General features: G+C 34.7%; 1 long non-coding RNA gene across 1 annotated transcript; it reads right to left on the bottom strand.

Annotated features, from left to right (window-relative positions):
* Positions 1 to 10603: 10603 nt before the first annotated feature.
* Positions 10604 to 13520, bottom strand: LOC143851986 (uncharacterized). The gene is made up of 3 exons (XR_013236581.1): positions 13046 to 13520; positions 12175 to 12303; positions 10604 to 11021 (listed from the first exon to the last, which is right to left on the bottom strand). It is a non-coding gene; the product is annotated as an uncharacterized LOC143851986 (long non-coding RNA).
* Between the last annotated feature and the right edge of the window lie 318 nt (positions 13521 to 13838).

Genomic DNA, 13838 nt, shown 5'->3' with positions numbered 1-13838 from the left:
ACCATTTAAATCAATAGAAAGAAATTCAGAAATTCTAGGACTAGTACATAGTGATGTTTACGACCTAAAGAACACTATTACTAGAGGAGGAAATAAATATTTTATTACCTTCATAGATGATAAATCAAAATTTGCAATGGTATATCTTCTTAAATCTAAAGATGAAGCTTTAGAAAAATTTATAACCTATAAAACTGAAGTGGAAAATCAGTTAGAAAAAAGAATTAAAATACTTAGATCAGATCGAGGTGGTGAATACACCTCAAATGAATTTTCTGAATATTGTAGAAAATATGGAATTATTCATGAGGTGACGGCACCGTATTCTCCACAACAAAATGGAGTTGCAGAAAGAAAAAATAGGATTCTAATTGACATGGTAAATGCCATGTTAACTAGTTCAGGGTTACCACTTAACATGTGGGGGGAAGCCTTATTATCGGCTTGTCATATACTAAACAAAATACCCTATAAAAATAAAAATGGAACTCCATTCGAGTTATGGAAAGGTAGAAAACCAAGTCTTAAATACCTTAAAGTGTGGGGGTGTTTAGCTAAAGTAAGCTTACCTCCCCCTAAGAAAACAAAGTTAGGATCTAAAACAGTGGATTGTGTATTGATAGGGTATGCACAAAATAGTGCAGCTTATAGATTTCTGGTGGTAAAATCTGAACATAATTCCATAGATGTAAACACTATATTAGAATCCAGAGATGCAGAATTTTTTGAGGAGGTGTTTCCTCTTAAACAAACTAGTGTGAGTCAATCTCTAATACCTCAAACAGAAGTTGCATCTAGTAGTCGTGGTATTCCTCATATAAAAAAACCAAGAACCTAAAGGAAGAAAAAGAGGTAGAGAAGAAGGTAACATAGAGATAGAACCTAGAAGAAGTCTAAGAGCAAAGAAAGCTACTAACTTTGGCTATGACTTTTATACCTTCTTGATAGAGGATGATCCATCTACTTTTAAGGAAGCTATGTCTTCTTTGGATGCAAACTTCTTGAAAGAAGCTATAAATAGTGAAATAGAATCCATTATGTCAAATAACACATGTGAGTTAACGGATTTACCTCATGGGTGCAAACCAATAGGTTGTAAATGGATTTTTAAAAAGAAACTTAGAACCGATGGATCTATAGAAAAATTTAAGGCTAGATTAGTAGCCAAAGGTTTTAAACAGAAAAAAGGGATAGATTTTTTTGACACCTATTCTCCTGTAACTAGGATTGCAACAATAAGAATGTTGATAGCTATATCAGCTATCTATAACTTAGAAATCCATCAAATGGATGTTAAAACCGCTTTCCTAAATGGAGAATTAGAAGAAGAAATTTATGTGGAACAACTTGAGGGATTTGCAGTCCCTGGTCAAGAACATAAAGTGTGTAAACTTATAAAATCTCTTTATGGTTTAAAACAAGCACCAAAACAATGGCATGAGAAATTTGATAAAGCAGTGTTATCAAATGGTTTTACCATATATGGTTCTGATAAATGTGTATACAGTAGATTTGAAGGTAATTCTGGAGTTTTGATCTGCATGTATGTCGATGATATGTTAATCATCGGTACGAGTCTAGATGTTATAAATGACACCAAGAATCTTTTGTCAGAGAACTTTGACCTGAAAGATCTTGGATTGGCAGATGTAATCCTAGGGATTAAGATAATTAGAAATTCAGAAGGAATTGTTTTAACACAATCTCATTATGTTGAAAAGATCCTTAGAAAATTTAACAAATTTGATTGTACTCCCTTGAGTGTACCATATGATCCTAGTTCAAAACTTAAGAAAAATACTGGAAAAAGTATATCCCAATTAGAATACTCCAGAATTATAGGAAGTTTAATGTATCTAATGAATTGCACTAGACCATATATAGCTTACGCAGTTGGTAGGCTAAGTAGATACATTAGTAACCCTAGTCAAGAACACTGGAATGCACTTATCAGAATTTTAAGATATATGAAAGGCACAATGGAGTTTGGACTCTACTATGGTTGTTATCCCGCTGTATTAGAAGCATATAGCGATGCAAATTGGATTTCAGATTCAGAAGAAACTAAATCCACAAGTGGATATGTTTTCACTTTGGGTGGTGGTGCTATCGCTTGGAAATCTACCAAGCAGACCTGTAGAGCACGTTCCACCATGGAATCTAAATTTATTGCTTTAGATAAAGCAGGTTAAGAAGCGGAATGGATTAGGAATTTGTTAGCAGATATTCCTCTATGGTGCAAGCCAATTCCAGCTATATCTATTCATTGTGATAGCCAAGCTACAATAGCAAGGGCTAAGAGTAGAACATATAATGGTAAATCCAGACATGTCGTCTGAGGCATAATAATGTGAGGCAATTGCTTTTAGATGGAGTGATTGCAATTGACGTTATAAGGTCAGAGAGAAACTTGGCAGATCCACTGACCAAAGGACTAGCTAAAAAGCTAGTGGCTGAAACATCAAGAGGGATGGGGCTAAAGCCTATCAAATATAATCACCAATAACGGCAACCCAACCTATATGACTGGAGATCCCAAGAACTAAGTTCAATGGGAAAAACAAGTTATTCGAGTGATCGGTGAAAGCACAATACTTAAATTTTCAAGAGAATGAAAGACTTCTCTTGGCCTATCCTTAAGATGTAAATAGTACTAACTGTAACAATATGGAAGAAGAGCTTTGCTCTGAATGGGTCTATAGCTGTTTATAAGCGGAGTGCGTGGTTACAGGTACCCTTGATGGACTCACCTATATGAGTGTGGAAGTGGGGCCGCTTCCTATGAGAATTAAGGCTTGTTCTCTAGAGCGCTCATGAAACAGGATCAGCGCATGGCCGAAATGTGCTACCCCGATAGAACATGATTACATTGCCGATATCGTGTGTAAGGTCTATTACTCAAGGTTCTTAGTTCAAGACGTAGTTCACTTAGAACTTTAATAGACTCAAATATATAAACACTAAGTGGAGGTTCAAGTCCACAAGACACCTTCACCCATTGCATGATATTTCAAAGTTGCCCATATTTGATTTAATATATTTGATTTGAATTTTGATTCATGTGGGGGATTGTTGGATATTTTAATATTTTAAAGCTTTAAAAGCCTTGACCGTTTGAATCAAAACCCAAACTTTTCGCTAGCATTTATTATATTTTAATATTATATACGTTTTGCATAATTTGAATTGCTAATTTATTCACTCTTTAATATTTTTAATGTTTCTTTTTTGTAACCTTTTTGCCATGAAGAGAGAGACGTTGGGGATGGAAGAATAGTTGGCTATATATACTTCCTTTGTGTATACAATAATTCATCCGTGTGATTCCTCTTGTGCATATACACATGCACAAAACAGAACTTCTTCTCTCTTGCTCTATCTATTCATTTTTATATACTTGTGATTTTTACAAGTTTAAAACTTTCTTTGCAAGCCTTTGTAAAACTATATTTTATTTGGGCAAATTTTCGGCATAAATCGTTGTTCACAAGGTCTGAGCCTGTGCGTGCACACCGTCAACGATAAAGAAAGTGGTGTTGTATCCTGGAGATAGGTCGCAAGAGAACCCGATTGCATACCAAGCGTGGTGGGGGCGATTATCTATCTTAAGGGTAACGTTATTCCGTAACGTGCCTCTACCACTAAATTCTTCTCAATTTCTCACATATATGCTTTGATCTTTGGTTACGGATTTGCGGTTTACATTCGGGATCATCAAAGGTAACCCTTTCTATATATTTATTTCAATTAAATATATCACTAGTTTTGTTGAACTAATCTATTTGACCCCAAGATTATTTCCAACAAGAGCGAGGATAGAGTAATCGGTGTGGCCGTGTGGCCTTGGCGGCTATTCGTCTTATTCTTAGTTTATTTCTGTTTTTGGTAATTATGTTAAATACTCTTTAGTAAGCTTTTAAATGAGTTTTCAAATTTGTAAAAAAAAAAAAAAATTGTTGTCTTTTGTTAACGGTCCGGGTTTAGAGCTATCCAAAAATCTGAGTCGTTAAAGTGTACTTCGCTCTTTGACTAAGTTGAGCATCTATTGAGCTGTGTCGCCCATCTCACGTCTTATGACTATTTTACAGGTCAGTGATACTGAAGACCATTGCACGTGAGAGCCGTTTTTGGGAATTACAAGGACAAGTCAGGTTGTTTGTGTTTTCTTAGGATTTGTAGTTTTTTTTTTTTTTTTTTGTAAAATCCTTATGTTGAAGGACTATTGCATAAAGTAAAAGAATGAAACTTATGTGGGATGTAAAAGCATGACTTGTATAGTTCTTACTTGGACATGTTTTTGTATAAAAATGTGAAAAGTTTTAAGTTGGCTCCTTTTTGCTATCTTAAAGTGTATTTGATCTTTTAATTATCAAATTTGGTTAATGTACTTGTAATGACATCGAGGATGTCATAGTACAGGTGCCAATATGCAAAAATCCCTATTACAAATGTTCGCAGATAGCCCATAAGGGATGGTGATAGAATAAACCTACCGTTCTTGTCTGAATCTAGCTTGTTGTTCTAATGTCACCTATGAATGGGCAAAGGTCATGGACAAATCCATTTATTTTCAAGCAATTTAACAACTGATGTATGGAACACATAGAGAGGCATTGGTAACATTGAAATGTATTCAAGTTAAAATCTAAGTTCCACCTCCCAAGCACAAGTTTGAGATTTGAAGGATATGATACATTGTTGAACAGCATGTTTTCACAAACTACAGGTAATTACAAGCTGCCATAAATTCATTTCTACATAAGATTTCTAGAAGAACCAAAATAATATTAATGTCTTATTATTAGGTAAGGAAAAATCAACAATCCATATATTTAACTCATATTTGTCTATTGAGAGAGTAAAACAAAAGGTGGCGGTAGCTGCATTTGTTATTCCAGTGGCAAATTCACATTAAAACCTATTTAAATGCTTTGATTAAAGCAGAGATCTTCATAAGGGAAAAAATGGAAGTAATATCAATGTGAAACTCATAGATGAACACAATATCCATATGCCTATTTTATCATTCAAAATAAAATAAAACTCATATGCCTGTTTCTCTAAACTTTTTAGTGAAACAAAATTCTTGGCCAAGAGGATGTCTTAATGAATTTTTTATGGATGCGCAGGAAATGAAGCACTTCTTCCCTATCTTCAACTTACACAATTAGCAAACGACTTTAAATACTGCCACTATTATAACCTTCTCCTTATAGGAAGTAGAACCAAAGCGGCTTACTGGTTCTGCTGGATTGAAGAAAAATTTTATGCTAAATCTAAAGCTTCGCCAAAGAAGCTGTTCACTCTAAGAAGTCTTTACAAATACAAGGGTTTTATGACAATGGTGCTAGTTCTTCCATACTATTATGTTATGGGAGGATATGGTAGTCAAGTTTTTGAATACTTGTTGAATTAAGGCATGAAGTGGTTTTTAGGCATAAAATATAAAGAGAAAAGACTTACCATAAAGTTTTCGATACCGGGCTGCAAGAATTACCCATGAACATCTTCAAGAAGTTGGTTACTTAAGACATGAGGCTCCTAGCCTGAAAATATAGAGAAGACTAGGCTAGTATAGTCACCAGTCGCAAACATACATAGAACTTGAAGATAGCACTTCAATGAGGTATATTAATCTATAACAATGGGATGTAGAGACTTAGTACATTACATAAATATATAATCAAGTAACACTCAAATGCAAATTAAACAATAGAAGATTCAGCAAGTTCAAGAAATACAAAACATTTATATGACAAGATGTATGATAGTGATATTCAAACGTAAAGCTCAACAGTCCCAAGGAATTGTTTAAACTTCCATACAAATTATGAAGAAATGTGTCGTAGGAAACATGGATCCAGAAGCGAACGTTACTGATGAAACATTATGTTGTCTTGTTGATGTCAGTAATAACTCCCAACCTCATCAAACAACTAAAACTTTCCATTCCTCATCATTCCTATCTACTTTGATGTATGCTAAATTTTCAAAACATTTTAAAACCAATTTTGAATATTTTTTAAAAATGCTCAAATTAGTAAGTTTTTGAACTGGCAATCATGAACTTTTCCAGTTTGAAAGGTTCCAAAAAGAAAATTTGGAGATAATAAATTCAATTGGGTTGAGTAGGGCTTCATGTTGATCTCCTTTTGAGTTAGAGGGACTTCTAATAGTTTCTAAACCATTTCTATAAGGCCCTAAAGTTGCTAATAGTCTACGAACTACTTGCATAAAATCTCTGTTCTTTCTAAATTGGAATTTTTACTTAATTGGGAAGTACTGTATGTATGATGAGATTCATAACTTGCAATAGGAGAAACAGTCGTTGTTTGTTTTTCGGAAGTAGGAAGTCTAAATCTAATCGTTTCAAGAGTTTAGAAATTGCTTTTCTCTTTTGAGTTTCCTAGGCCAAAGCAACTAGTTACTAAACTTTAGAAATCTAGAGCACAAAGGAAATGTGTTTTGGGTTTATTTAGAAAGTACTATTGGTCTAGGATTAGACAATTATAGCTTACACTTTAGAAGAAGCTTCTTGTGCCAGGATTTTACATATTTCACCGGTAGGGTTGAATGGAACAGTTCTTGATTACCTATTTTATTGAACATGTTTTCTTGCAGCTAAAAAATGTAGTTAATGATTTTTGGAATTTTTATTTTAAATTCATGCATGAATTTCTATGATTTTGGGAATCAAATAAAGCAAACTTTCAAATATCTACACAAGGGTTGAGATCAGTGAACAAATGTGGAAAATGGGACGATCAGTCCCTTCCAATGTAGCTTGATTTTTATCTGTTGTCATGGAAGATAAATTCTGTTTTTGAATATGAAGTGATCATGTTATAATCTTCCTTCCAAAAGGAAAATTAGATAATTAGAAACAAAGGTTCTGATTCCAACACTACAAAAATAACAAACTACCACAATGATATCCCTGTTGGGTAAGCTAGAAAGTCATATCCGTGAACAAAAATTCTGGGAATTTAAAGGTTTGAACGAAGGAAAACTTCTCTTATTGAAATTGTGTGGTCTCTGCTTCAAGGAAATTTTTTCTAGGCTGAATATGGAAGAATCATGATAAAAAATGACAATTTTCCTCAGCTTCTGCAAGATGATCAGTTTGGTTATTATCGGATGGGGTGGCAGATAGTTTAGGCACAAGCAAAATTCAAAACAACTTGGCACATGATTTCACAAGCATATTAGTCATTGGACTGAAATACCAAGATAGAACCATATTATGGATCCCAATATGAAATGCAGTGATTCCAACCAAGAGGCTTGAAAACTTATTCAATATGTTGAAACTTGAAACTATCTAAAATGAGTTAGAGTTTATATGAAACTACACAACACGTTGATCCTAACATATTACAATTTCTTAAATAGGCTTCCAGCGGTAAATGCTTTCAGAGAATAGATAAAAGGTTAACTTCTTGTTGTCTCTCATGTCGTATTGATTCTGATTCTGTAAAATTTTTCTAACATGATGTTGAAAAAGTTTTTCCTAATTTTATCACATTTAGTCCAAAGTAGCAAGAATTTTGAATAACCTCAATGAATGGATAAAGGTCTCCAAAAGGGATGGCAAAGGGGAAACATAAGTAAAACGTAGGAATCATTCTTTATTTGGTAGAGCTAAACTAAAAGAGTATACAAGACTTTGTAATAAAATAGAGAAATTTGAGTTTAGTAAAAAATTGCAACTAAGAAAGAATCAAAGAAGCATTTTAAGTCAACATGTGTGCATGTTAAGTTCTTATTTAGAAAGAAAAGAAGTCAATATCTGTGTGTGCCTATGTTTTTAACTCTTGATTATTTAGCCAAAAAAGGCTATGTTTGTGTGAGAATGAGAGAAGAAGTCATTTTAAGTCAACATGTGTGTGCGCTTTTAATTCTTACTTATTTAGAAAGAAAAGAAGTCAATATGCATGTGTGCACCTCTGTTTTTACTATTGCTTATTTAGCAAAAAAGGGCAATGTGTGTGTGAGAAAGGGAGAGAGGTGCATGCAAGATGGAAAATTACCGATGCTAAGTTCTAACAGAAGTTTGTGTAATACATGCAACAGAGAAACCACTCATAGCATTTCATCTTATTATGACTTATGAGTAAGAGAATGCAACCAGTTGCAAACGAAATCATCAGTCAAATACCATTTAACGCAAACCAACACTAAGAAAGGAAGAAGAACTGAGAAGTTGAATGTCTGAAATTTCAGCTACATGATCAAATATATGAAATACACCAAGAAATGATGACAAGGAACAGCCAGTGATTAATAAGGTCAATAAAAATCATGGTGGCTGGTTTAATTTTGTTAAAGTTAACTGTGCATAGACCTTACTTTCATACATTGATCAAATTCTCAAGTAATTTATACAAAGATTTTTCCTTCTTTTTTCAGGATAACCTGGAAATTATTGAAAAAAGATAACAACAAAAATAAAACAAACACTTTACCAACGGAAAAGCTCGTAATGGTAAAAAACAAAAAAAAGAAATCTCATAAGAAGTAACCATAGAATCCAAAACGGAGCATAACTTCAACGAAGTATACGAGGTAAATTCGTCCAAATTAGGGTTCCTTTTTTGCTCGAATGAGTAATAATCAATGGTAGATTAGGCAAGATTCAGATAATTTTTTTTGAGATTTAATGAGAAAATCTGGTAATTTTTGGGTTAGAGAAGAAATTGGTGCAATTTTCGCTTGGTCTCATATTTTACATTTTTCATGGACAAGTATCCTTTCTTTATGCACCTGAAATTCAAGTAAAATTAATTATTTCCTTTGTTTTGTAAGAACAGAAAGTGAAAAAATGAGGAAGTGAAAGTAGATACAGAGACTGTGTAAGTTTACTTTTCTTTAAAAATAAATAATGGAGTGAAAACCATTCATAAAATTATTAAAGGCCAAGAGGAGAGACAGAAATGTACCTTCAGCAGAGTAGCCTTTAAATCAGCTTGTGATTTATCCATATTTGGGTGCTGTGTGAGATGTTAAGAGGTGAGGTTCCTTAGCATCCCCTTGGGAAGGGATTTGAGATTATGACATGAGCGGATAGCGAGTTCTATAAGCATGGTAGGAAGCAGTTCTCTTGGTAAGGACACAAGTTGCAGACAGTCATGAATTTTCAAATACTGGATGGAGGTGAGGTTGTTGGGCAAGATCTCGATATTCTCAACTACAAGGTGTGTAAGCTTGTTGAGCATCCCCTCTGGCAACAACTTTACTTGAGGACACTTTGTAATTTTCAATCGGTGAAGTTTTGCAATGCCTCATCAAGGGATTTGAGATTATCGTAACTGATGATATCGAGAGATGTATGCATAGCGGGTAGCCTCTCCAATGACTCCAGTTGTGAACACTCAGCAATATGCAATTGATTGAAGGATGTGAGGTTGAGCAAATCATTGGACAGGGACATGAGATTACCACAACTGATGGTCTTGAAAGATAAGTGTGGTGGTTTGTAAAGCAATATAAAAATGTGTGCATTCTCTTCGATTCATGACAGGTCTCAAAAATTTGTGAGAAGTCATCGTGGGGCCACATCACTAAGGAATGCAACATTTGCACGGGTATTGCAAGAGTTAATGTCCTCCATTCTAACATATTCATTGCCAGAAATGGATTGTGCAAGGTCATGAATCAAGTCATGCATCTTGTAACATGATCCGTACTTTTCATCATAATATTGAAAGGACCTCCACGTCAATTCATCAAAATACTCGGACCCTAAATCTTACAATTACTTCCTTCCTTCAGGTTGGATAAATCCTTCTGCAATCCATAGCTGGATTAGAGTGTCCTTCTCAAACTTATAATCCTTTGGATATAAAGAACAGTACACAAAGCATTGTTTCCGACATGCAGGAAAGTTATCATATCTAACTTTTAGAATTGGAATAATATTCTTTTCCATCTCTGATATTTCCCACATGTCACTTTTAAGTATATTCTTCCCCCTGTTCTCATTAGTGTTTGTGCGTAAGAGACCTCCCAGAGCTTCCATTGGCAAAGGCAAGCCTTTGCACTTTTTTGCAATGTCTTTACCAATTGCTATTAAGGTTGGAGGTACATCTGAGCTTCCCACTGTGAATGCTCATTGTGTAAATAAGGACCAGCTATCATCCTCCGCTAAGCCATCCAAATTATAGACATGCATTGTGCCTATGATACCTGAAACTTCCGGACAAATCCGTAGGGAAAAGTACCAAAATCTGTAGGCAATGGTTTTTCCCTACGGATTTTAGCTTGCACAACTTCCGTAGGCTAGGTGAGGGTAGGGAAAGCCTTTTCCCTGCGGAAGTTAATAAATACTGTAGGTAAATTGTACTTTTCCATACGGCTTTTTCCGTAGGCATAGATCATATTTCCCTACGGAATTTCAAAAACATTCGTAGGGAAAATTGTGTTTTTCCCCACAAAATTTCCAAAAAAAAATCCGTAGGGACAGCCTTGTCTCTACGGAATTTCAAAATAATCAGTAGGGAAATGTTCTTTTCCCTACAGAATTTCAAAAAAAAAAAAAAAAGCCGTAGGGAAAATGTGCTTTTCTCTACTGAATTTCAACAATAAATCCATAGGGATAGCCTTTCCTATTTTTTTAATCCATTAAATATCAATTCTTTGTGACCTAGTGGATCTGTACATTCACACACATTATATATAACATCAAAATTTCCACAGTTATAACATCCATTTTCCCCCAAAATATACAAATATATAAAAACTTAACTATTTTAATTGAATATTTTTAAAATTACAAAAATTCATTAATAACAAAAGTCTCGATATTGTTCCGTCAACTGAACTTGACAAAATACAGCATTGTTAAACATTCATCATCTAATGATTTATATAACACCATCTTCATCATCTCCTCATCATCTCCTCGATCCTCATCATCAATTACTCCAGAACTCCATGTGATTTTCAGTTGAATGTTGAACTCTTTGAGATGGATGGCTCTGCAGGCACTGAACCTCTTTAGGAGCAACGGTATGTGACATATCCTACCAAACAAAAAGTTAAAAAGAAGAAGTTCTTAGCCGATTCTCCGCAAAAATTATATATACAAGAATACACAGCATACATTACGCTTTCAGAATGAATGATCTTCAAAATGAATGATACGGAAACAACTACAACATATAGTAGAAAAAATGCATGCGTTGCACATTTATACGACCACAAGAAACACAAGTAATATTAAAAACATCAATGGCCATATTTACAAAAGAGACACATTGCGTAGATTATATATTTTGTTTTATGTAATGCAAGAGTCAAGAAATAGGCTCATTCAATTCATCTCCCTTATATATCACATCAAAATATACATTGAAACTAAGCTATGTCCAAGTATCCCATATTGATGATGATACATTGACTTGCCAGCTAAGAAGGGAAGCTATGTGCTGGTCCGCTAAGTCCAATAATCGCATCAGTCATTGCAGAAGAGACTAAAACTTGACCTTGCTGACCATATGCACACCTATAAATGAATATTGCAAACTAATACATGAATTAACTTTCATTTAATGATCCATGGAGGAGCTATTACCTGAATATTCCATCGCATAGTCGCCTTGACAAGAGACAACATCCATGATTCTGATCTCTTTGAAATTTGAGGCTCAAAGAATCCCTCGCGGTCACTATTTTCCCTTTGTTCTGCCTTTAAAGAGGATGTGGTCCCTACATAAATTGTCTCCATTAGAGTATGAGTGATGTTTTTTTTTTTTTTTTCCTGAAACCAATTATCGCAAGAAGACCATGTCTACATTTTACCTGTCAACTCAGACAAGCGAGAGACGAAGTAAACAATACTTGTACAAGCCTAACAAAACAAGCAAGACAGACCATGCATATCCAGAGAGTACACAGGGACCTATAAAAGAGGATAAGGCTGATAAATTGCTTCAAATGTGGCCATCATTCTTCTCACTATCAAAGATTATCATGCTTGCAACAAAGCAATCGTGGAATTAAATCTTAGAGAGTGTGATATCACCTATTAAGTGCTAGTTCATCATTGACACAATTCGACACCATGGTGTCCAGATGGACAAAAAAAATAATGTTTACGAGTTTGACCACTTGAACTTTAATTAAATGAAGAAATTGGAATTTGATAAGAATCTTGAACTGCCAATTGGAGAGTACCTTGGCACAGCTAGTGCATGGAGCGTCATGCTATATCCACGTTAAATCACTCCCATGACCCATGTCGATATGATAAGGCCTCGGGGGATTCCCAACAACAATGGAGACACAATACAGTCTGTATAGCGTCTAAGACAATAACAATTCAGTTAGAAATAGGAAATGACAGCAAGCATGTTACATAGCTTTCAAAAAGTGTAATTGCAAGCACAAAATCATCTAGAGTGCAGTAGAATAACTACATATAACTAAATAATATTAGAAGACACTATATCATAAACTATAAATGGAGGAATGTGAAGTACCAGAGTGAATAGATTCAGTTATAGAAACAGATGTCTGTCAGATGAGCTCTTAGCTTAAACAATATATCCGAGCATTATAATAGTAACATAATTCATATCACCTTCTAGTATGAGGATTACTCAAGAAATAAATACGTAATGAAACAAGGAAACCTTTTATTTTTTTCTCAAAAGGCTGACATTTCGGTGCCACTTTTACTAACCACAAACCTAAACCTCATGAACTTGACATATTCTGGTAGAAAGAACTATGAGGGTCAAGAAAAATGAAAGAGAAGAATAATTGTGAAAACATTATTCGGCTCACACGGATCATTCATATGCCACAAACCAGCGGGCGACATGGCATTGCGAATGTTCTAAACAACATTAAGAGGCATTATGAACTATATCAAACAGAGATGCAGAATTGATGTCCTTAACAATGTAAAAAATACCAGTTAACTGAAAATTAATAAGAGCTATATGCTACGGCTGTATAGTTCTCATTATTGGCTAATAGCATGAAGAATGTCAAATAAACCATGATAAAACCTGATGCAGTTCCAAAGGCTTTCACGTTTTACCTGTTGAGAAAGAATACGGAGGGCCTGAACCCTCTTGAAACCATCTGCCAGACTCTTGCTAGGAAATAGGTCTTCCAAAGAACAAAATCATTGAAAACCTGCAAAAGGACACATACATATAATAAGATAAAAAGATTTAAGTTGTAAATAAAACCTCATCAGTGACCAAAAGGATAAGTGGATCAAAATTAAATACCTCGTCTGAAACGGAAAATTAATTTCAGAAAACTCAAATTTCAAAATCAAGTTTGAAGTTATTATGAGCAAAATATCTAAAAGATGGATAAAGTTTTTAGACTCATAAAGTTCCCAGGGAAGTCATGCATTAAAAATGCTAATCATCTCCCTAACAATCTAACAAATGAGGGGCTAACCTCAAGTTGAAGTTCATCATTACTAGGGAAAACAGAATTATAAGGGTATCACCTGTATGTTTTATGACAGTCTACTTAGATGGTTAGGATCATCCATGTATGGTCTGTCCTGCTAGCTAGAATCTGAATCAACCGAATGTAGCACTCATTATGTTACGTTGGTCATGCCTTACCTTGTATACTTGATCCCATGTGCCCATCAAGTTCCAAATTGGAGTATTAGTTGGACCTACCATATGTCCACATAGTCCAGCAAGAGGGACCCACCATGGCCAGATAGGTGCTTAAAAGATCAAAAGCCTTAGGGTGGGGTTAGAGTTAGGGTTAGGAGAGGGAGGAGAAGGGGAAGAGGAGGGGGGTTGCTATGGGGGTCCCCAGGGGATCAAAACCCTAGGGCTCTGATACCATGTTGAGGAAAG

This window comes from Tasmannia lanceolata, unplaced genomic scaffold (assembly GCF_043159265.1).
Source record: "Tasmannia lanceolata isolate RefF3 unplaced genomic scaffold, GAP_Taslan_0.1 ptg000018l, whole genome shotgun sequence".
Classification (NCBI taxonomy): Eukaryota; Viridiplantae; Streptophyta; class Magnoliopsida; order Canellales; family Winteraceae; genus Tasmannia; species Tasmannia lanceolata.
The sequence above is the reverse complement of the archived record's forward strand: the minus strand, read 5'-3'. Positions and strand labels throughout refer to the sequence as shown.